Source organism: Ranitomeya imitator, chromosome 1 (assembly GCF_032444005.1).
Source record: "Ranitomeya imitator isolate aRanImi1 chromosome 1, aRanImi1.pri, whole genome shotgun sequence".
Lineage (NCBI taxonomy): Eukaryota > Metazoa > Chordata > Amphibia > Anura > Dendrobatidae > Ranitomeya > Ranitomeya imitator.
In genome coordinates, this window is record NC_091282.1 from 84,473,722 (window position 1) to 84,497,937 (window position 24,216).

Here is a 24,216-nt window from a genome sequence, read left to right on the forward strand (position 1 = left end):
ATATGCTAATTTATTGAGACAGGTTTTTTGGGTTATCAGGAGTTGTATGCCAAAATCATCAGTATTAAAACAATAAAAGACCTGACAAATTTCAGTTGGTGGATAATGAATCTATAATATATGAAAGTTTAATTGTAATCATTACATTATGGTAAATAATGAAATTTAACACTATATGCTAATTTTTTGAGAAGGACCTGTAGAAAAGCCAACCACTGGGGTTAATGCACTTTAATCAAATGCATTTTCCCTTATTAAGATGCTGGAGATCAACATTTTTGTCTAAAACTAACGTGTTTATTCTGTTTACTTATATTCATTATTTTGTAATTTTTTTTCTTTTTCTCAGCAGGATTTTAAAGTGTACTCGGAAACCCGTCTTAAAGGCCATTTACATAGTGAACTACATTTGTACCTAATGCGATGAGCAAAAATAAAGCACTCACCATTAATGACAGAATTTCTAAATTTAAAGTTTGAAATTTCAGACTTATGTAGGCTATTCACCCATAAAAAATAATGTCCTTTAATGTAAACTATTCGGCAAGCTGTGCAGAGGTAGTGTTTGCCCCCTGACTGGCTTGCCAACCACCCAGAAATTCCGGAACTGTCCGCAAAAGTACACTGTTTTGCCTGTCCGTAAAAATAAGTTTAGGTACCTGTGAACTTCTTGTAGTTGAAGAAACTTATACTTAGATTATTATTATTAATATTTTTATTTATTATTATAGTGCCACTTATTCCATGGTGCTATACATGCAAAAAGGGTATACATCATGCACTTCATTGGAGGTCCAGGATCATAAGGACACTATGCCATCTATCATCCTACAAATCAGCAACAGCTAGGTTCCAATTATTCATACTATCAATTCTCTCCTGATGAACCTTGAGAGAGGGGAAATGCGTCAAAGTGTTAAGTTTTTTATGTGACACTGTTATAGATTGCCCCTGGGGGCTATGTTGTTATCTTTTACCAATGCTTCATTTAATTGAGTATTAGTTCTCAGTGGGGTTAATGCCTCTGTGCCCCTCAGCATTTAAACCGCTTGTAGTGGTTATCATAATGTACGTTACACAACTATATATTAAATTTGATAAATCTTTATGGCCCCCTTCATTTTGATCTTTCTATAACTGCCCTTTTGTTTGGATTTCCCCTGAAATCCATTCAGTAGAACATACTATTAATGCTGCGCATTTTTGTGCTTGACTACTCTACCAATGAAGACTCTGGGTAATATAACTCTATTCTTTTTTACTATTTACTGAGCTACTAAGCACTTTACGTTCTATTTACTCTTTAATCTATTTTATCTCCAGCACCTAGTGAGGGACCGGAGGAACAGCCACCGACTTGCAGGGGGCACCATTCTCGATATACCTAGGGTGCCAACCGCTGCTGATAGGCAGCTTAAGACATATGGGTTAATTATATGTAACATTTCTACATGTATACCTTTCCTGATGATATCCTTCACCAGGATATACATATTGATAATCAGCCCCCTCTTTATTAACCAACTTTGGATCTACAGTGCCATATATATGTCATTATAAAATCACACCGAGACATATTCTTGGTTGTATCTGTTTTTTCCACCCCTGTTCTATCTAGGGCCTATAGGGTCAGCAGGGTAAGCCGTTGACAAGCAGGGGCACCATTACGCAGGTAATAGGGTGCCAACCTTCACTGGTAGGTAGGGTGGTTCAGCTTTGTAGTAGGGATAGGCACCTCCCTATAGTACCTTTACAAGTGTCTTCTTGATGCTTTGGAGGTGGTTGTGTGTTATTTTTGCACTTTACTTTGCTTTCAACTGTGATTATTTAGCGAAAAGCGTATACATAATAAAAACAAGTACAGTAATCTTAAACTATACAAGTGACCGACTAGTACAGGAGGAGAGAGGACCCTGGCTCGCAATGTACAAGGGATGGGTGAGGATACAATAGGTGAGGGTAGAGCTGGTCGTGCAGCGGTTTGGTGGAATGAGGTTTAATGCAAGTTGTAGGCTTATCAGAAGGGGTAGATCTTCAGGTTCCTTTTGAAGGTTTCCATGGTATGTGAGAGTCTGATATGTTGGGGTAGAGAGTTCCAGAGTAGGCGTTGGATGTGCAGAAGAAATATTGTATACGAATGTGGGAAGAGGAGATTAGAGGGGAGTAGAGAAGGAGATCTTGTGAGGATTGGAGGTTGCGTGTAGGTAAGTACCAGAAGAGACTAGATCACAGATCTATGGACTACATAGGTTGTGGATGGCTTTACATGCCATGGTTAGGGTTTTGAATTGGAGTCTCTGGGTAATGGGGAGCCAGTTAAGGAATGACAGAGGGGAGAGTCTGGGGAATACCGAGGGAATAAGAAGATTAGTCAGGAAGCAGAGTTTAGAATAGATTGGAGGGGTGCGAGAGTGTTTTTGCAGATTATTGGTTAAAGGGACTCTGTCACCTGAATTTGGCGGGACTGGTTTTGGGTCATATGGGCGGAGTTTTCGGGTGTTTGATTCACCCTTTCCTTACCCGCTGGCTGCATGCTGGCTGCAATATTGGATTGAAGTTCATTCTCTGTCCTCCATAGTAGACGCCTGCGCAAAGCAATCTTGCCTTGTGCAGGCATGTACTACGGAGGACAGAGAATAAACTTCAATCCAATATTGCAGCCAGCATGCAGCCAGCGGGTAAGGAAAGGATGAATCAAACACCCGAAAACTCCGCCCATATGACCCAAAACCAGTCCCACCAAATTCAGGTGACAGGTTCCCTTTAAGGAATATACAGATCCGGGAAAAATTTTTTGAGTTGAGATGGCAGTAAGTGGAAAGGGCTTGGATATGTGGTATGAAAGAGAGATCAGAGTCAAGGATTCCCCCGAGGCAGCGAGCTTGTGGGACTGTGAAGAGTGAGCAGCCATTTACTTTAATGGATATGTCCATTGGGGGGGTCGAGTGAGATGGAAGAAAGATGATGAATTCTGTTTTGTCCATATTAGGTTTTAGAAATCTAGCAGAGAAGAAGGATGAAATAGCTGGCAGAAATTGTGGGATTCTGGTTAGTAGGGAGGTGATATCTGGTCCAGAGTAATCATCATTTTCCAGTTTATAGTGAATGCAGCTGATGTCTTCATATCAAAACTATGGGCTGTAAACATGGATCACTTATATCCATAATCATTTATTATGGTTTTCCAATGGGTCTGTAAAAATATTGTCTGCCCGTGAATTTTTGATAAGCTATCAAGAAAAAATAAAAAGTAAAATTGGCAACCTTGACCCCAGCTCAAATCTTTTATTAGGAGACATCTCATTAGAAGACACCAGGTAGAGCATTTGGTAGGTAAGGAACATGTGCATAAACAATAATTTATTTCTAAGGGATACAGTGTATGCAATAATTCATTGTTGCAGTACAGTGTGTAAAGTAATTAATTTTCAAGGCTACAGTGTGTTAGGAGTCAAGTTCCCCCCTCTGCACAGGGGGAATCTCGAACCATCTCCGCTGAGGTCTCCCATTCTTCTCTAGCCGCAGTGGAGCCTGCTCAGCGGAGACATCAGTCCCAGCGTCTGGCTCAGCCTGATACTGTGCGGATGGTTTCTGCTGCCTTTCAAGGCTCAGCCATTGTAGCCAGTACTGGTCAGCGACGAGCAGACATCTCTGGGACTAAGTCCTGCTTTGTCTCTTCTGAGCATGCCCAAGGTAAGGCCTCTCATTGGAGGTCAGGGGTCACATGCTCAGGTACTGCTGCAGCTCTCATTGGTCCTCTAGGAAGGTCCTGAAGTTGCTCAGGTATTGTAGCAGCTTCCATTGGTCCTCTAGGAAGGTCCTGAAGCTGCTGCAGCTATAAAAGGTTCGCATGGCCATGCGCGAGTATCACTTAATTTTATCAGCTTGCTACTTGTGGTTGCGCCTCTATGTGGATGGGGTTTGGCTGAAATAAGCCCCTAGAATACTGGCACCTCTGGTGAGGAGTTTGTATGAATGTATTCAGGGCTGGCTAATAGCCACTAGAATTGCGGTTCCACCGGAGAGGAGTGTTTGTGTGCTTCTCTGTGTGCGTGACCACTGACTGCCATGAGCTCAGCAGTTAGCTGTGTTCCACTGTGACGCAGGCACAGTGTGTTCTTGCAGTGCGACTCAGTGAACTAACTGAGTTCACTTATCCCGTCATATAGTGCCGCCATCTTCTAGCAGCAGGTTTTTGCCTGCATGGTGGATCCCGGGCTAGAACGCTCCAATTATAACATCTATATTAACTCGGTGCGTTCCGCCAGTCCTTACACAGTGTGTATAAAAATACATCTTAGGGGCACAGTGTGTATAATCATTTCTGGAGGTACAGCATATATCATTCATTTTTTGGGGACAGCGTGCATATTTATTTATTTCTAAAACACTGTGTTTAATTTTTGGGACACAGTGGGTATAATCATTTATTTTTTGGGGGTACAGTATGTATTTCTAGGTAACATTATTACATGAAGGTGAAATATCTGTTATTTTTAGTAGGTGCAGTGTGTTAATAATAATAATAATAATAAGTGTGTTGAAGTATTATGTTCAGGGGCACTAGTTATATCGTTTTCCCTTGTTACTTAGATTAAGGATCTGCTGTAAAATTTGGACTGACTGGCAGGATACAGTGGGAAGAAGTCATCATGATCTGGGCTGGATGGACAGAACCCAAGATAGAAACAAAATGAGCAAATACCCTGTGATAAGTAAGTGAATAGTAATAGTACATGGAAATAACATAGGGGACTTAGTTAACACTATTTTGATCAAAAAAGTGTAAAATCCATCCCACCGCGACTTTGTGACTCAATCAGGATGGCACCTAACTGTTGTATTTCACCTCGATATGTGTCAGCAGATACCCATATAGACAAGGATTAGCAGACCAAAAAGGGAGCCGCACTCTTGTTTGTACAAAAAACTAAAACAATTAATAAAAAGCCAGAGCAAATGTTTGTATGAGTGCAAAGCACAGGTGTAGTAAGTAAATAGTAATAGTACATGTAAATAACAGGGCAATTAGTTAATACTATTTTGATTAAAAAAAAGTGTAAAAGGCATCCCACCACGACAAGGTGTACCCAACTTAGGACGGTACCTAACTCTTGTAGTTCACCTTTATTTGTGTCAAAAGAGGTTCAAATAAATAAGGGCAGAGCAGGACCTGCGTCCCAACTGTTCAGACACCTGCAGACAAAATGGACAGCCCACAAAGGAGGAGCTATGACACCATCTGTACTAAGTACAAAAAAACTGAAACAAAACCAAAAAAATGAGCCGGATCATATGTATAAAAGTGCATTCACAATGTAGTAATTTACCGGACAAAATGCAAAATGAAAACAAATTGAGCAAATACCCTGCAAATATCTGGATGGAGAAGAAAGAAAAAAACAATTAAAGAACACATTACCAGTAAGTTATTGAATGTCACTGTGCATTTTGCCTCTGATCGTGAATCACTTGCAGCGTGTATGTTAATCTAAGTCTCTGAAGTTTTTGATTATTAATGTAAAAATAATTTTCTGTTCCTTGCTACACAGCATGCCAGGTAGGGAACTAATTGTTCCCTAAAATGTTCCCCCATGTGTTCTTGTGATCACCCGTGTACTGGACGTGACAGCAGGCACCATATATAGGCAGATTAATATCAGCATCTTATAGATGCTCTTCTTAAAAGGGGTCCATCTGATGAATTGTACGTTTAGCAAGTTGTGATGTGCGCTTACATATATTGCTGTCAGAGCTACAGACATATGAAAGTTTAACCTCCCTGGAACATAAACTGCAGTAATGTGGGATTCATCCTGACATTAGGATAAAGACTAAAAAGTTTAACCGTTGTGTTAAAAAAAATGAAGTTGGTGACCTTTAGGAAAAGCAAAGATCATTTATCTATTCCTGACTGTTTCTTTAAACAGGGAAGGTAAACCTTTATGTATATAATATGTAAATATTTACATAGGATGTATATAGAAATTTGGAATTAGCAAAGAAAAAAAATCTGCATTAGCAAGACCTTATATACCGTAAGTTTGCTCTGAATCTGATACCAAATGTTATTTTTGAGATATAATTACTGAAAGTTTATTGAACTTCTACCAGCTATTACATCACAGCACATTAGTTAGAAAGGTATACAGGATTAAATGAGACTTCCAAAGTGTGTCCACCTTCAAAAGCCATTCAATAGTTTATTAAAGAACATAGACACTTAAAGGGTTATTCCCATCCCAGGCAACAGGGCAGGTAGGTTTTACGATTTTTGAAGATCTGCCTGTGTAAACCTCTTTCATTTTGTGTTTGTTTTTTCTTTTATTTGCATTATTGATAAATAATTGTAAATCGATGGTCACGAATACAAAAAAAGAAGTATATCTTCCTGGAGTTTTTTTCTTCCCAGTGTATGTCAGTAACAGATATATGCGGAGTATACTGTTACATACCTCTGGTGCTTAGGTTTGGCAGAATATTTTCTAATAGTCCCTCTGAACATAGTAGAAAACGCAATGTGAGCCTCGTCTTATTGACGTCTGTCACCATCACTTTTGCGCAGTCCTGGAAAGGAGTAGATAATGTCCACTACTCCCTCTTACTAAACTAAACTTTTTTTTTGGACCTGATTTAGCAGTTTTTTTTAGAGGGTGAAGTAGGCCAGGTCATCAAAAATAGAAATTCAGGAAAAATGTTGTTTTTAAAAAAAAATGTGCATGTTTTAGGTGGACATAAAAATTTTCACACTAACTAATGACTGAAATCATGAAATTTTGCAGACTTTTCCTACCATCTCTCATCTTTCAACGTGAATTTCTAATAATGCACTTATACAAATCTATGGGTCAATAATTCACATTTGCATTTTCACCATTTCATACATAGGCAGATAATTATGGTAAGTTCATATACTTGAAAAAATGTAGGTAGCAAAAATCTTTTTTGTTATTTTTATCCTGCCCCCAAATCAGCGAAGGCACCCATTCTTGCCAGGGTTTGTTTACAACCTACCTCTATTGAGACCTGGATTCACCTAACAAAATTTGTATACTGGCTAATATGAGTTCATAGATTAGAAAAAGAAAAAAATCAAAGTGCGGTGATATTGCAACAAAAGTGCAATTCCACAATTTAAATTTTTAACATTTTTTTACCATGTTAACTAAATGCCATAACTGACCAGCCATTATGATTCACCAGGTCATTACGAGTTCACTGTCACCAAACATCTTTCAGTTCTATTTTATTTGAGTGGTAAAAAAAATCCAAAGTTTGCAAAAAAAAAGGCACCATTTTTCGAGACCCATAGCGTATCCATTTTTCGGGATCTGTGTGGGCTTATTTCCCACACGCCAAGATGCCTTTTTATTATATCTAGTGATGAGCGAATATACTCATTACTCGAGATTTCCCGAGCATGCTCGGGTGTCCTCCGAGTATTTTTTTAGTGCTCGGAGATTTCGTTTTCTTCGCTGCAGCTGGATGATTTACAGATACTAGCCTGCTTGATTACATGTGGGGATTCCCTAGCAACCAGGCAACCCACACATGTACTTAGCCTGGCTAATAGCTATAAATCATTCAGCTGAGGCGATGAAAACTAAATCTCCGAGCACTAAAAAATACTCGGAAGACACCCGAGCATGCTCGGAAAATCTCAAGTAACGAGTATATTCGCTCATCACTAATTCTATCCTTTTGGTGTAGATACAATTCTTTGATTACCTGTTATTGCATTTTATTGCAAAGTTGTGGATGTCAAAAGTGTATTTCTGGCGCTTTTGATTTTCTTGTTATGCCATTTACTGATCGGATTAATTCTCTTATATATTCACTAACTATTGAACCCAGGGTGGTGAGCATTTATATTGGTATATGGCCTCCATCCTGGTATGTACTGCTTCCATCCTGCACTCTAATCTTGTTATGTGCTGCTACCATCTTGCTTCCCCATCCTGTCATATGCTGCTCCCATCCTGGCCCCCTTCCTGTCATGTGCAGCCCCATCGTGTGCCCTAATCCTGTTTTGTGTGCCTCCATATTGTCATGTGCTAGTCTCTTCCTGTGCCCTCATCCTGTCATGTGCTCCCATCCTGTGCCCCAGTCCTGTCATGTGATCCCATCCTGCTCCCCAATCCTGTCATGTGGTGCTCCCATCCTGCGCCCCATCCTGTCATGTGGTGCTGCCATCCTGTGCCCCCATCCTGTCATGCGGTGCTCCCATCCTGCACCCCATCTTGTCATGTGCTGTTCCCATCCTGCGCCCCCATCGTGTCATATGCTGCTCTCATCTTGCACTCCAATCCTGTTATGTGGTGCTCCCATCCTGCACCTCCATTCTGTAATGTGCTGTACTCATCCTGTGCCCCACATTCTGTAATGTGCTGCCCCATCCTGCGCCTCCATTCTGTAATGTGCTGCTCCTATCCTGTACCCCCATCCTGACATGTGCTGCCCCAATCCTGCGACCCCATTCTGTAATGTGCTGCTCCTATCCTGCGCCCCCATCCTGGCATGTGCTTATCCCATCCTGCGCCCCCATTCTGTAATATGCTGCTCCCATCCTGCGCCTCCATTTTTAAATGTGCTGCCCCCACCCTGCGCCCCCATTCTGTCATGTGCTGCTCCAAGCCTGTGCCCCCATGCTCTTATGTGCTGTTCTCATCCTGTGCCCCCATTTTGTCATGTGCTGCTCCCATCCTGCACCCTCATTCTGTAATGTGCTGCCCCCGTCCTGCATTCTGTCATGTGCTGCTATCATTCTACGCCCCTATCCTGTCATGCGCTGCTCTCATCCTGTGCCCCAATTCTATCATGTGCTGCTCCCATCCTGCACCTTCTGTAATGTGCTGCCCCATCCTGCGCCCCCATCCTATCTTGTGCTGCTCTCATCCTACGCATCATCCTGTCATGTGCTGCTCTCATCCTGCGCCCCCATTTGGTCATGTGCTGCTCCTATCCTGCATCCCCATCCTGGCATGTGCTGCTCCCATCCTGCGCCCTCATTCTGTAATATGATGCTCCCATCCTGCGCCTCCATTTTGTTATGTGCTGTCCCCATCCTGCGCCCCCATTCTGTCATGTCCTGCTCCCATCCTATGCCCCCATGCTGTCATGAGCTGCTCTCATCCTGTGCCCCATTCTGTCATGTGCTGCTCCTATCATGCACCCTATTCTGTAATGTGCTGCCCCCATCCTGCGCTCCAATTCTGTCATGTGCTGCTATCATCCTGCGCCACCATCCTGTCATGTGCTGCTCTCATCCTGTGCCCCAATCCTGTCATGCGCTGCTCTCATCCTGAGTCCCCATTCTGTAATGTGCAGCCCCCATCCTGCGCCCCAATTCTGTCATGCGCTGCTCCCATCCTGCGCCCCCATGCTGTCATGTGCTGCTCTCATCCTGCGCCCCATTCTGTCATGTGCTGCACCCATCCTGCTCTCCATTCTGTAATGTGCTGCTCCCATCCCGGGTCCTCATTCTGTAATTTTCTGCCCCCATCCTGCGCCCCCATTTTGTCATGTACTGCTATCATCCTGCGCCACTATCCTGACATGTGCTGCTCTCTTCATGCGCCCCATCCTGTCATGCGCTGCTCTATTCCTGCGCCCCATTCTGTAATGTGCTGCTCCCATACTGAGTTCTCATTCTGTAATGTGCTGCCCCCATCCTGCGCCCCCATCCTATCATACGCTGCTCTCATCCGGTGCCCCATCCTGTCATGTGCTGCTCTCATTCTGCGCCCCCATTCTGTCATGTGCTGCTCCTTTCCTGCGCCCCATTCTGTAATGTGCTGCTCCCATCCTGCACACTCATTCTGTAATGTGCTGCCCTCATCCTGCGCCCCATTCCTTCATGTGCTGCTATTATCCTGCACTCCCATCCTGTCATGCGCTGCTCTCATCTTGAGCCCCCATTCTATCATGTGCTGCTCTCATCCTGCGCCTCCATTCTGTAATGTGCTGCCCCTATCCTGAAACCCCATCCTGTCATGTGCTGCTCTCGTCCTATGCCCCCATTCTATCAGGTGCTGCTTCCATCCTGCGCCCTCATTCTGTAATGTGCTGTCCCCATCCTGCACCACCGTTCTGTCATGTGCTGCTCTCATCCTGTGCCCCCATTCTGTCATGTGCTGCTCCTATCCTGCGCCCCATTCTGTAATGTGCTGCTCCCATCCTGCACCCTCATTCTGTAATGTGCTTCCCCCATCCTGCGCTCAGATTCTGTCATGTGCTGCTATCATCCTGCTCTCCCATCCTATTATGTGCTGCTCTCATCCTGCACCCCCATTCTGTAATGTGCTGCCCCTATCCTGAAACCCCATCCTGTCATGTGCTGCTCTCGTACTATGCCCCCATTCTATTATGTGCTGTTTCCATCCTGCGCCCTCATTCTGTAATGTGCTGTCCCCATCCTGCACCACCGTTCTGTAATTTGCTGCTCCCATCCTGCACCCTCATTCTGTCATGTGCTGCTCTCATCCTGCGCCCCCATCCTGTCATGTACTGCTATCATCCTGCGCCCCCATCCTGTCATGTGCTGCTTTCATCCTGCGCCCCCATCCGGTCATGCACTGCTCTCATCCTGTGCCCCCATTCTATCATATGCTGCTCTCATCCAGTGCCCCATTCTGTAATGTGCTGTTTCCATACTGAGCCCTCATTCTGTAATGTGCTGCCCCCATCCTGCGCCCCCATTCTGTCATGTGCTGCTATCATCCTGCTCTTCCATCCTGTCATGCGCTGCACTCGTCCTGCGCCCCCATTCTGTCACGTGCTGCTCCCATCTTGCACCCCCATTCTGTAATGTGCTGCTCTCATCCTGCGCCCCATTCTGTAACGTGCTGCTCCCATCCTGCACCCCCATTCTGTAATGTGCTGCCCCCATCCTGCACCCCCATTCTATCATAGTAACATAGTAACATAGTTAGTAAGTCCGAAAAAAGACATTTGTCCATCCAGTTCAGCCTATATTCCATCATAATAAATCCCCAGATTTACGTCCTTCTACAGAACCTAATAATTGTATGATACAATATTGTTCTGCTCCAGGAAGACATCCAGGCCTCTCTTGAACCCCTCGACTGAGTTCCCATCACCACCTCCTCAGGCAAGCAATTCCAGATTCTCACCGCCCTAACAGTAAAGAATCCTCTTCTATGTTGGTGGAAAAACCTTCTCTCCTCCAGACGCAAAGAATGCCCCCTTGTGCCCGTCACCTTCCTTGGTATAAACAGATCCTCAGCGAGATATTTGTATTGTCCCCTTATATACTTATACATGGTTATTAGATCGCCCCTCAGTCGTCTTTTTTCTAGACTAAATAATCCTAATTTCGCTAATCTATCTGTGTATTGTAGTTCTCCCATCCCTTTATTAATTTTGTTGCCCTCCTTTGTACTCTCTCTAGTTCCATTATACCCTTCCTGAGCACCGGTGCCCAAAACTGGACACAGTACTCCATGTGCGGTCTAACTAGGGATTTGTACAGAGGCAGTATAATGCTCTCATCATGTGTATCCAGACCTCTTTTAATGCACCCCATGATCCTGTTTGCCTTGGCAGCTGCTGCCTGGCACTGGCTGCTCCAGGTAAGTTTATCATTAACTAGGATCCCCAAGTCCTTCTCCCTGTCAGATTTACCCAGTGGTTTCCCGTTCAGTGTGTAATGGTGATATTGATTCCTTCTTCCCATGTGTATAACCTTACATTTATCATTGTTAAACCTCATCTGCCACCTTTCAGCCCAAGTTTCCAACTTATCCAGATCCATCTGTAGCAGAATACTATCTTCTCTTGTATTAACTGCTTTACATAGTTTTGTATCATCTGCAAATATCGATATTTTACTGTGTAAACCTTCTACCAGATCATTAATGAATATGTTGAAGAGAACAGGTCCCAATACCGACCCCTGCGGTACCCCACTGGTCACAGCGACCCAGTTAGAGACTATACCATTTATAACCACCCTCTGCTTTCTATCACTAAGCCAGTTACTAACCCATTTACACACAATTTCCCCCAGACCAAGCATTCTCATTTTGTGTACCAACCTCTTGTGCGGCACGGTATCAAACGCTTTGGAAAAATCGAGATATACCACGTCCAATGACTCACCGTTGTCCAGCCTATAGCTTACCTCTTCATAAAAACTGATTAGATTGGTTTGACAGGAGCGATTTCTCATAAACCCATGCTGATATGGAGTTAAACAGTTATTCTCATTGAGATAATCCAGAATAACATCCCTCAGAAACCCTTCAAATATTTTACCAACAATAGAGGTTAGACTTACTGGCCTATAATTTCCGGTTTCACTTTTAGAGCCCTTTTTGAATATTGACACCACAATTGCTATGCGCCAGTCCTGCGGAACAGACCCTGTCGCTATAGAGTCCCTAAAAATAAGAAATAATGGTTTATCTATTACATTACTTAGTTCTCTTAGTACTCGTGGGTGTATGCCATCCGGACCCGGAGATTTATCTATTTTGATCTTATTTAGCCGGTTTTGCACCTCTTCTTGGGTTAGATTCGTGACCCTTAATATAGAGTTTTCATTGTTTCTTGGGATTTCGCCTAGCATTTCATTTTCCACCGTGAATACCATGGAGAAGAAGGTGTTTAATATGTTAGCTTTTTCCTCGTCATCTACAACCATTCTTTCCTCACTATTTTTTAAGGGGCCTACATTTTCAGTTTTTATTCTTTTACTATTGATATAGTTGAAGAACAGTTTGGGGTTAGTTTTACTCTCCTTAGCAATGTGCTTTTCTGTTTCCTTTTTGGCAGCTTTAATTAGTTTTTTAGATAAAGTATTTTTCTCCCTATAGTTTTTTAGAGCTTCAATGGTGCCATCCTGCTTTAGTAGTGCAAATGCTTTCTTTTTACTGTTAATTGCCTGTCTTACTTCTTTGTTTAGCCACATTGGGTTTTTCCTATTTCTAGTCCTTTTATTCCCACAAGGTATAAACCGCTTACAGTGCCTATATAGGATGTTCTTAAACATTTTCCATTTAATATCTGTATTCTTATTTCTGAGGATATTGTCCCAGTCTACCAGATTAAGGGCATCTCTAAGCTGGTCAAACTTTGCCTTCCTAAAGTTCAGTGTTTTTGTGACTCCCTGACAAGTCCCCCTAGTGAAAGACAGGTGAAACTGTACAATATTGTGGTCGCTATTTCCTAGATGCCCGACCACCTGCAGATTTGTTATTCTGTCAGGTCTATTAGATTAGTATTAGGTCTGGTTGGATTCTGCACCAATTGTGAAAGATAATTTTTCTTGGTTATTAGCAGAAACCTGTTGCCTTTATGGGTTTCACAGGTTTCTGTTTCCCAGTTAATATCCGGGTAGTTAAAGTCCCCCTTAACCAGGACCTCATTATGGGTTGCAGCTTCATCTATCTGCTTTAGAAGTAGACTTTCCATGATTTCTGTTATGTTTGGGGGTTTGTAACAGACCCCAATGAGAATTTTGTTACCATTTTTCCCTCCATGAATTTCGACCCATATGGACTCGACATCCTCATTCCCTTCGCTAATATCCTCCCTTAAAGTGGACTTTAGACAAGACTTTACATAGAGACAAACCCCTCCTCCTCTCCGATTTTTACGATCCTTTCTAAACAGACTGTAACCCTGTAAGTTAACTGCCCAGTCATAGCTTTCATCTAATCATGTCTCGGTTATTCCCACTATGTCAAAGTTACCTGTAGATATTTCTGCTTCTAGTTCTTCCATCTTATTTGTCAGGCTTCTGGCGTTTGTGAGCATGCAGTTTAGAGGATTTTGTTTTGTTCCAATCTCCTCGCTGTGGATTGTTTTAGAAATGTTCTTACCTCCCTTCAGAGTATGTTTTCCTGGGTCTTCTTTGTTCGAGTCTAATGTTTTTCTTCCCGTCCCCTCTTCTTCTAGTTTAACGCCCTCCTGATGAGTGTAGCGAGACTTCTGGCGAATGTGTGTTTCCCAGGTTTGTTGAGGTGTAGTCCGTCTCTGGCGAGGAGTCCATCGTACAAGTAATTCACACCGTGGTCCAGGAATCCGAATCCTTGTTGTCTGCACCATCGTCTTAGCCAGTTGTTCGCATCAAGGATCCTGTGCCATCTCCTGGTGCCATGCCCGTCTACTGGAAGGATAGAAGAAAAAACTACCTGTGCTGCTCCCATCTTGCGCCCCTTTCAGTAATGTGCTGCTCCCATCCTGCGCCCCCTTTCTGTCATGTGCTGCTCTCATCCTGCACCCCCATTCTGTAACGTGCTGCTCCCATCCTGCACCCCCATTCTGTAATGTGCTGCTCCCATCCTGCGCCCCCTTTCTGTCATGTGCTGCTCTCATCCTGCGCCCCCATTCTGTAACGTGCTGCTCCCATCCTGCGCCCCCATTCTGTAATGTGCTGCCCCATCCTGCTCCCCCATTCTGTCATGTGCTGCAAACATCCTGCGCCCCCATCCTGTCATGTGCTGCTCTCATCCTGCACCCCCATCCTGTCATGCGCTGCTCTCATCCTGCGTCCCCGTTCTGTCATGTGCTGCTCCCATCCTGTGCCCCCATACTGTCATGTGATGCTCTCATCCTGTGCCCCCATACTGTCATGTGCTGCTCCCATCCTGAGTCCCCATTCTGTAATGTGCTGCACCCATCCTGCGCCCCAATACTGTCATGTGCTGCTCTCATCCTGTGCCCCCATTCTGTTATGTGCTACTCCCATCCTGCGCCTCCATCCTGTCATGTGCTGCTCCCATCCTACTCCCCCATCCTGTCATGTGCTGCCCACAGCCTTCGCCCCCATTTTGTCATGTCCTGCTCTCATCCTGCACCCCCATCCTGTCATGCACTTCTCCCATCCTGCAACCCCATTCTGTAATTTGCTGCTTCCATTCATATGCCCCTATTCGGTAATGTGTTGCTCCCATCCTGCTCTCCCATTCTGTCATGTGTTGCTCCCATCCATATGCCTCTAGTCTGTCATGTGCTGCTCCCATCCTACGCCCCTATTCTGTCATGTGCTGCTCCCATCCATATGCCACATATTCTGTTCCATAAAAGTTGATGGCCCCCATAAGATGCTCCATTACATAATATGCCCCATATGCTGCTGCAATTAAAAATTAAAATTACATACAGGTGGGGACACCGGCACGCTATGGTGGTCAGATGCTGGGGTCGCCGCTGGCTCAGACCCCCAGCACTTACGATATTCACCTGTCCCCGTTTCAATGACGTGTGCCGACCTGTATTCCGGATCCTCTGGCTGTGACTGCTCAGTCAGAAGGCACGCAGTAAACACGTCATCACGCCTCCTGACCTGAACGTCTCAGCCAGAGGGCACGAAAGATAGAGCCTGGCGCATACTCACCCTCCTGGCATGTCCCTGCTCCTCCATCGGAGATCGCGGAATGCGTTCAGTGGTTATGCATACCACAATTTCCTGGACCACAATAGTCATCCCTAGATGCGTCACTATGTGGGGTTCAGACTGCAGAGGCCCTTGCGCAGTCTATAAAGGCTTCTGACAGAGTGACGCTCCCAGCGTTATATTATAGATAGATCAGGCGATTCTGAAGTCTACCAAATATATGTTTTGTTTATTGTTTTATTTTGAATGGGGCAAATGGGGAAGATTTGAACTTTTATATATTTTTTGAAATGTTTAAATATTTTTTAAAACTTTTTTTTTTTACCTTTTACTGACTTCAATAGTCTCCATGAGAGACAGCTATGATCATCCAATTGCCAGTGCTACACATAGCAGGGCTGCAGCACTGCTATGTGTAGCTATAATGCTCATTAGCTATGAGGTGCTCATAGCAATCCGGGACTGACAACCACAAGGGTCTCCTGCACATCTCAGGTTGTTATGCTAACCATTCAGCAACCCGCGGTCATGTGATGTTGGTGCCGATGGGTGGGATTTTTTATGTACTTCCAATGTGAGCATGTTAAATGCCGCTGTCAGACATTGACAGTGGCATTTAGCATGTTTACATCCATGGTTGGAGCATGATTCCATCTGCAGTTGTTAGAAGCACATGTCAGCTGATAAAATCAGTGCAGGGAAATGACCTATTACATACTTATACGTCATAGGTCATGAAGGGGTTAAATTCTTACTACAGATTAGCGGTTCAGGCAAAATTCATATTTGCCCCTTCTTGCTTTTTTTCCCAGGAAATTCGATTAATGGAGAATGAAAAGTGCATGGAAGGTCAAGGCGTTATTATGTCACAAAGTGCGCCTTGACTTTCCACGAACATGGGCAGAAGCCTCCCGGGCCATATGGAAGCCGGAAGATCTGATTCAACGTGAGAGGCCAGGGGATTTCAAATGAAACGGCAAGGACCAATGGGTAGGGGTGAGTAGCAGGAGCCAAAGAGAAAGTAGCAGTGAGAATTTTGATGGTCCTTTATGGTCCAGAATAATAGCAGCTTACAGCTTCCATTTTACTGAAACCGCACAGAAGCAAATTTTAAATCTGCATTTTGGCGACTGCAGTTTTTTGTAAAATTCAAGTAGAATTCAATTAAAATCAAATTTATTTGATCATCTGTGGTTCCAACACTGCTTAGTAGAGAGTAGTGTTGTGCCACCTCCCTAGTGTTCGGGTTTGGTTCGTCGAATTGGGACGCGTTTGACGAATGTTCGTCGAACATTCGACGAACACTGTCGAACCCCTTGAAACCAATGGCAGGCAAACACAAACACATACAAACACATAGAAAACACATAGAAAACACCTTAAAAGGTGTCTAAAAGCTGACAAACTGCTCAGAAGACACAAAAAACACATGGAAAAGTCAAAACTACATATAGTCATGCGAAAAGAAAAGAGGTAGAGGAGTAAAAGGAGGAGGAGACACAGATAATAGGCATGTCATGCCCTTCTAAAATCAAGAAAGGCTGGAGTAAAAATCCAAAATCACTCTATCAACACCCAGATGTCTTGACAAAAAAAATAAAAAAATAAATATCTTTAGGTAGAATGGCGGCGGGTCCATTCAGAACACTTTCCTTAGAAGACGTAGTGGTACCCCCTTTGGAAGTTGTGCCAAAAAATGAACCCAATACATTCAAACTAATCCACCATTTGTCATATCCAAGGGGCAGGTCAGTAAACGACAACATCGACGTGGAACAAGTACAGTACTATGTACTGTACCTCCTTTGACGAGGCAATCAGGCGGGTCAAGAAGTTGGTAAGGGGCACCGTAATGGCCAAAACAGACATTGAGGGGGCGTTCCGGTTACTACCTGTGCCTCCAAATAGTGTCCTCCCATTGGGCTGCTTCTGTGAAGGAGCATACTACATAGATTGCTGTTTGCCCATGGGGTGCTCCATATCCTGCTCACTATTTGAGGCGTTTAGTTGCTTCCTCGAATGTGTCGTCATGGACGTTTGTAAGGTGGCACATATTATCCATTATCTCGACGACTTCTTATGCCTGGGCCCAAAAGATTCGCCACAGTGTGAATACACGCGTAGTCCACCTGTGAGAAGGAGAGAGCTGGAGGGAGAGTGGACACCCCAGAACCGAGGGGTTAGACTGAGAAAGAGAGAAGGTGGTATAGCTTACTTCATGGGTGGGGTACTCTGCTGAGTAGTAGAAATTGCTACTAGGCCCAAAAGGATTTCCTGGGCCAGATGGCGTTAAAAAATAGTACTTAGGTAAATAGGCGTCGTAGCTTGCTTCACGGATGAAGTACGCTGCTGAGTAGCACCAAATTCTACTAGGCCCAAAAGGATTTCCTGGGCTAGATGCCGTTACAAAATAGTAGTTAGGTAAGCAGGCGGTGTAGCTTGCTTCATGGGTGAAGTACGCTGCTGAGTGGCACCAAATTCTACTAGGCCCAAAAGGATTTCCTGGGCTGGATGCCGTTACAAAATAGTAGTTAGGTAAACAGGTGGTGTATCTTGCTTCATGAGTGAAGTACGCTGCTGAGTAGCACCAAATTTTACTAGGCCCAAAAGGATTTCCTGGGCTAGATGCCATTACAAAATAGTACTTAGGTAAACAGGCGGTGGGTGGCTGGGCTACTCTGCTTTCTAGCAGACACTAAAGCTTTGGAGCAGACCTCTGAATCCCAGGCCATAATATGAGCAAACAACTCTGCAGACAACCCCACCCACCTGGAATTGAAGATGGCAACATCATGTAAAACTCAGCAAGGGGACTAAATAAAGAGTCTCCATTTTTTCCCAAAATTCGGCCACAGACACCACTTAAGTGGCATCAATTTTGCCAGAGTTTTTTAAAATGGTTGGTGAGGTGATTTTCAAAAATCATTAAGCTTTTAGTCTCCCCAAGATGACACAGGGGTAGAAAAGTCCTTGTGCATCCAGGATTTGTTCATCTTGATGAACGTTAGTCTGTCTACATTGTCACTGGACAGCCGCGAGCGCTTATCTGTCAGCACACCACCAGCAGCGCTGAACACACGTTCAGAGAGAACGCTTGCTGCGGGGCTCGACAAGATCTCCAAGGCGTGAGTGGCGAGCTCAGGCCATTTTTCAAGATTGGAAGCCCAAAATGAGCAAGTTCCAGTTCCACAGTCATGGCATTGATGTTAACTTGGAGATACTCTTGTACCATCCTCTCTAGGCGATGGCTGTGCGTCAGACTTCTTGTCTCCTGTGGCCTTGCAAAGGATGGTCTAAAAAAACTTGAAACGATTGGAAAACATTGCTGTTACCACCAGATACGATGTTACTGTTACGGTTTGAGTGATGACTCGATAGTCCCACGGTTGGCAAGTTAGAATTCAAAGATTCACTACGTGCACCACTGGAGTTTTGTGGAAAAGCAGATGTTAGATTCTTTAACAGTCTCTGCTGAATGCGTGAATCCCCTTCTATAGCAGGAATTATTTCGCCATATTTACTTTTGTACCGGGGATCTAAGAGTGTGGCAACCCAGAAGTAGGAATTACTTCGGATTCTGACAATCCGAGGGTCATGTTGCAGGTAGTGTAGTAAGAAGGCACTCATGTGTCTTGCGCATCCAGGAGGATCAAGTCCTTGTTGTCTTGGTGGTGGCGAGGTGAGAATCATGCTTCCTTCGTCTGCCCTCTCCCCCCAACCTCGCACAACAGAAATTTGATCAAGGTCGCCCTCATCTGATGAGTCTTCCATGCCCAGCGCCAGTTCATCCTCCACTTCTTCCTCGCCTCCTGCACCTTCCTCAACAGTTTGGCTGCTACCATGCACCCTCGGTAGTCCCTCTCCCCCAGCCTCCAATGCCAGCCGCTTTGGTGCTGCCAACCTTCTTGAATTTGGAGATATTAAATCTTCCGCTAAAGACTCCTCCTGTTCCTCCTCCTCCTATTGTTCCACCACCTGACTACGAACACTGTGTATGGTGTACTCCAGCATGTAAATCACTGGAATGGTCATGCTGATAATGGCATCGTCAGCACTAAACATCTTCGTTGCTATTTGAAAACTGTGCAGAAGGGTGCATAGGTCCCTGATCTGAGACCACTCATGCAGCGTGATTTGCCCCACCTCTTGATCTCATTGGCCCAGGCTATACGTTATAACGTATTGCACCAGGGCTCGTCGTTGCTGCCACAGTCGCTGCAACATGTGCAGAGTTGAATTCCACCATGTGGGCACATCGCATTTCAGCCGGCGAACTGGCAGGCCCAACGACTTCTGTAGAGATGTAAGTCATTGAGCTGCGGGATGCGAACGGCGGAAGTGAGCACACAGCGACCGTGCCCTCTGCAGAAGCCCATGTAGTCTGGGATAGTGGGACAAAAATTGCTGTACAACCAGGTTCAAAACGTGAGCCATACAAGGCACTTGTGTGACATTGCCCTGACGAAGGGCCGCACCCAGGTTTGCAGCATTGTCGCACACAGCCTTCCCTGGCTGCAGGTTGGGTGGGGACAACCATTGATGGAACTCCGTCTCCAGAGCTGACCACAACTCCTCAGCTGTGTGACTCACATTTCCTAGACATTTCAATGTAAACACTGCCTGATGCCGTTGAGCCCTGGTGACAGCATAGTGAGGAGTTGTGCAGGATTCCTTCTGCGCAGTTACAATGTGGGTGGCATTACCAGACAGGATTTGGGTGCAGGTGGAGGACCGAGAGGAGGTTGAGGAGGCAGAAGCAGTGGAGGAACTTCTAGATACAGAGGATCAACAAGCAACTCGTGGGGACAGCAAGCCTTGGACAGCAGCCCCTTCTGATGTCACCGTAGTTACCCAGTGTCCAATCAACTACATGTAACGCCCCTGTCCATGTCTTCTTGTCCAAGTGTCTGTGGTGAAATGCACCCTGTCACACACAGAGTTTCTCAAGGAAGCGGTGATGTTCTGTGTGTCATGCTGGTGTAGCGCTGGCACAGCTTTCTTTGGGAAGTAGTGGCGACTGGGCATCTGGTACTGGGGTACTGCGACAGACATAAGGTCTCGAAAATCCTCTGTGTCCACCAGGCGGAAAGGCAGCATTTCTGTAGCCAACAGCTTGCAGATGGAGAAATTCAACCTCTTAGCTTTGTCATGGCTAGGAGGAAATGTTCTTTTACTTGTCCACATCTGAGGGACTGAGGGCTGGCTGCCGTGCTTAGATGGAGTTGAATAGGGTGTCCCCGGCAAAAAGGAGGTCTGAGAGGAAGGTGCAGGCAGAGATGTTATGTTGCCTTGATCAAAATGTGGTGACGATGTCGGAGAGTGCTCAACAACAGCAGGTGTTTCCACTTGCAAATGTCCTGATGACCTACCAATCACACTGGCTGTTGCGGGTAAAAAGGTGTAAGGTCTGGGTCCAAAACCATGTGCGACTGCTGTCCCCAGAGTCACAGAGGATGAAGAGGACGTGGATGCACTTGATGGGGCAGACGGTGGTTGACCCGGCCCACTAGGCCGCATTGTAGCACAGTGAGCTTCCCACTGCAACTTATGCCTCATATCCATGTGACGGTTCATGCATGAAGTACTCAAACTAGTCATTTTTTGTCCTCTACTGAGATTTTGTTGACAAATCTTACAGACAACATGAGTTGGGTCATCCTTTGCAATGTTAAAAAATGCCCAGGCTATGCAAGGCTTAGAGCCCGTGCGACCTGAAGAGCCACCACGACTTCTGGTCTGAGGCACAGTTGGGGTTGAGGATGCAGTTGTTGACGTGCTTCCAGTACTCCGTCTCTGTCCAGGAAGGCGCATTGTTACCTCGTCATCAGACTCATCAGTAGCATCCTCCTCCACCTCCTCTGCTGACCTCATGGACTGGCGGACTGGGGGCTGACAGTAAGTGGGGTCTACAACCTCATCATCATCATCATGTATGTTCTCACACCCGTCGTCCTCAGAGCCAAACTCTTCCTGCCATGACCGAAAACTCAAGTTTTCGTTCCAATCAGGTATCTCAGTCTCATCATCATCTTCCTCATTGTCTCCACCAACAGAAGTTACAGTTTGGGAATGAGGGTCTACATTATGCTCAGAACCTTCTTCATCTGGGCCTGGATCCGACTCACAAAGATTCTGGGCATCAGTGCAGATCATTTCCTCGTCTGGATTCACAGAAGCTCTGGAGCAGACCTCTGATTCCCAGACTATAGTATGTGTAAACAGCTCTACAGACTCAACCATGTGTGCTACCCCATGCTCAGGCAGGCGGCTGGAGACATGGGAGCTGTGAGGAAGCAAATGCGATTGGGGTGACAACTCTAAGGACTGGAGTAGTTGTGATGTTGAAGTTGACATGGAGGAGAGCCCAATTAAACGAGCACTTGATATCCGTTCAAGCACCTGCTGCTTCTGTGCCTCATCTGGAATTTTTGGCGACGCTTGTAGCGATTGACGTAAGAAAGGGATCATATCTGATTGTCCACGAAAAGAAGTAGACATCTCACTTTGGCTGGAAGATGGTCTTTCTAAAGCAGATGTTACTTTTGCTTTACCACCTACCCCATGGACACAACCTTTTTTCCCATTCCAACACGTCTATTCCCCTTTCCACCAGCAGCAGGCCTTTTGCCACTCATTTTAGTGCTTAACTAATTGGCAACTCTGTATCTGTAGTTGTTGGCACAATAACCGATGGATGAAAACCGAGCATAACTGAGTGGCCAAACTATGGTACTAGGCCCAAAACTATTAACTGGGTTAGATGCAGTAAAAATAGAGATACAAAGGCGGTATAGTTAGTTTCACAGGCGGTCTACTCTGCTGACGTGCAGACACTGCTCCTAGGCCCAAAACTATTAACTGGATTAGATGCAGTAAAAATTTTGATACACAGGCGGTAAAGTTAGTTTCACAGGCGGACAACTCTGCTGACGAGCAGACACTGCTCCTAGGCCCAAAAATATTAACTGGATTAGATGCAGTAAAAATAGCGATACACAGGCGGTATAGTTAGTTTCACAGGTGGGCTACTCTGCTGACGTGCAGACACTGCTCCTAGGCCCAAAAATATTAACTGGATTAGATGCAGTAAAAATTTTGATACACAGGCGGTAAAGTTAGTTTCACAGGCGGGTTACTCTGCTGATGTGCAGACACTGCTCCTAGGCCCAAAAATATTAACTGGATTAGATGCAATAAAAATAGAGATACACAGGCGGTATAGTTAGTTTCACAGACGGGCTACTCTGCTGACGTGCAGACAATGCTCCTAGGCCCAAAAATATTAACTGGATTAGATGCAGTAAAAATTTAGATACACAGGCGGTATAGTTAGTTTCACAGGCGGGTTACTCTGCTGATGTGCAGACACTGCTCCTGGGCCCAAAAATATTAACTGGATTAGATGCAGTAAAAATAGAGATACACAGGCGGTATAGTTAGTTTCACAGACGGGCTACTCTGCTGACGTGCAGACAATGCTCCTAGGCCCAAAAATATTAACTGGATTAGATGCAGTAAAAATTTAGATACACAGGCGGTATAGTTAGTTTCACAGGCGGGTTACAATGCTGACGTGCAGACACTGCTCCTAGGCCCAAAAATATTAACTGGATTGGATGCAATAAAAATTTAGACACACAGGCGGTATAGTTAGTTACACAGGCGGGCTACTCTGCTGACGTGCAGACACTGCTCCTAGGCCCAAAGCTATTAACTGGATTAGATGCAGTAAAAATGTAGATACACAGGCAGTATTGTTAGTTTCACAGACGGGCTACTCTGTTGACGTGCAGACACTACTCCTAGGCCCAAAAATATTAGCTGGATTAGATGCAGTAAAATTTGAGATACACAGGTGGTATAGTTAGTTTCACAAGCGGGCTACTCTGCTGACATGCAGACACTGCTCCAAGGCACAAAAATATTAACTGGATTAGATGCAGTAAAAATTTAGATACACAGGCGGTATAGTTAGTTTCACAGGCGGCCTACTCTGCTGACTTGCAGACACTGCTCCTACGCCCTAAACTATTAATTGGGTTAGAAGCAGTAAAAATTGAGATACACAGGCGGTGTAGCTAGCTTCATAAGCGGGCTACTCAGATGACTATCAGACAATGCTACTAGCCCAAAAGGATTGGCTGAGCTAGATTACACCAAATGCTGTTACAAACACTTGTACAGCACTGGCACAGACCTGCCTGGCAAACAGTGCTATGAACTGCTGTTACCTACCCTGAAAAGGGCTGATATTATAACTAGTCCCAACTCCTCCCGACTCCCTAAACTTATGTCTCTGAAAATTCGCTCCAAAAAAACACTCTTAGACTGTATAGCGCCCACAGCACCAGCGGTGCCGTCTAACACAAAGCTGCAGCAGTGAGGAAATGGTGGTGACGGGGCAAATGGCTGGTTCTTATAGGGCAAGGACATGTGACATACACAGCCAATAACAAATGCCCTTGCTTGTGTGCATCACATGCACATTGCTGTCTGTGTGTGTGCACTCCTGATAGGCTGAGAGACTGCACCGCCCCACTGTATATGCGGGAAAGAAAAAAAAATTGGAGATCGGCATTATTTCAGCACAGATCTATCCCCCGCCCCCTGCCCACTATACACTGAAACAGTCTATTAGCAATGATAAACAGTTTTAATGTGCAAATCTAGTTAGGCTTTTGGTGAATGAACAGTTATCGAACAGAAACTCGAATAGGCGAATTTTAAGCAAATTGTTCGAGTTCGTCGAACGACTCGAGCACCGCCCAATACAGCTCGAATTTGAAATTGGCAAACAGTTTGACTAGAACACCGCTCATCTCTAGTAGAGAGAAGTGAATCAATTTGAATCAAAA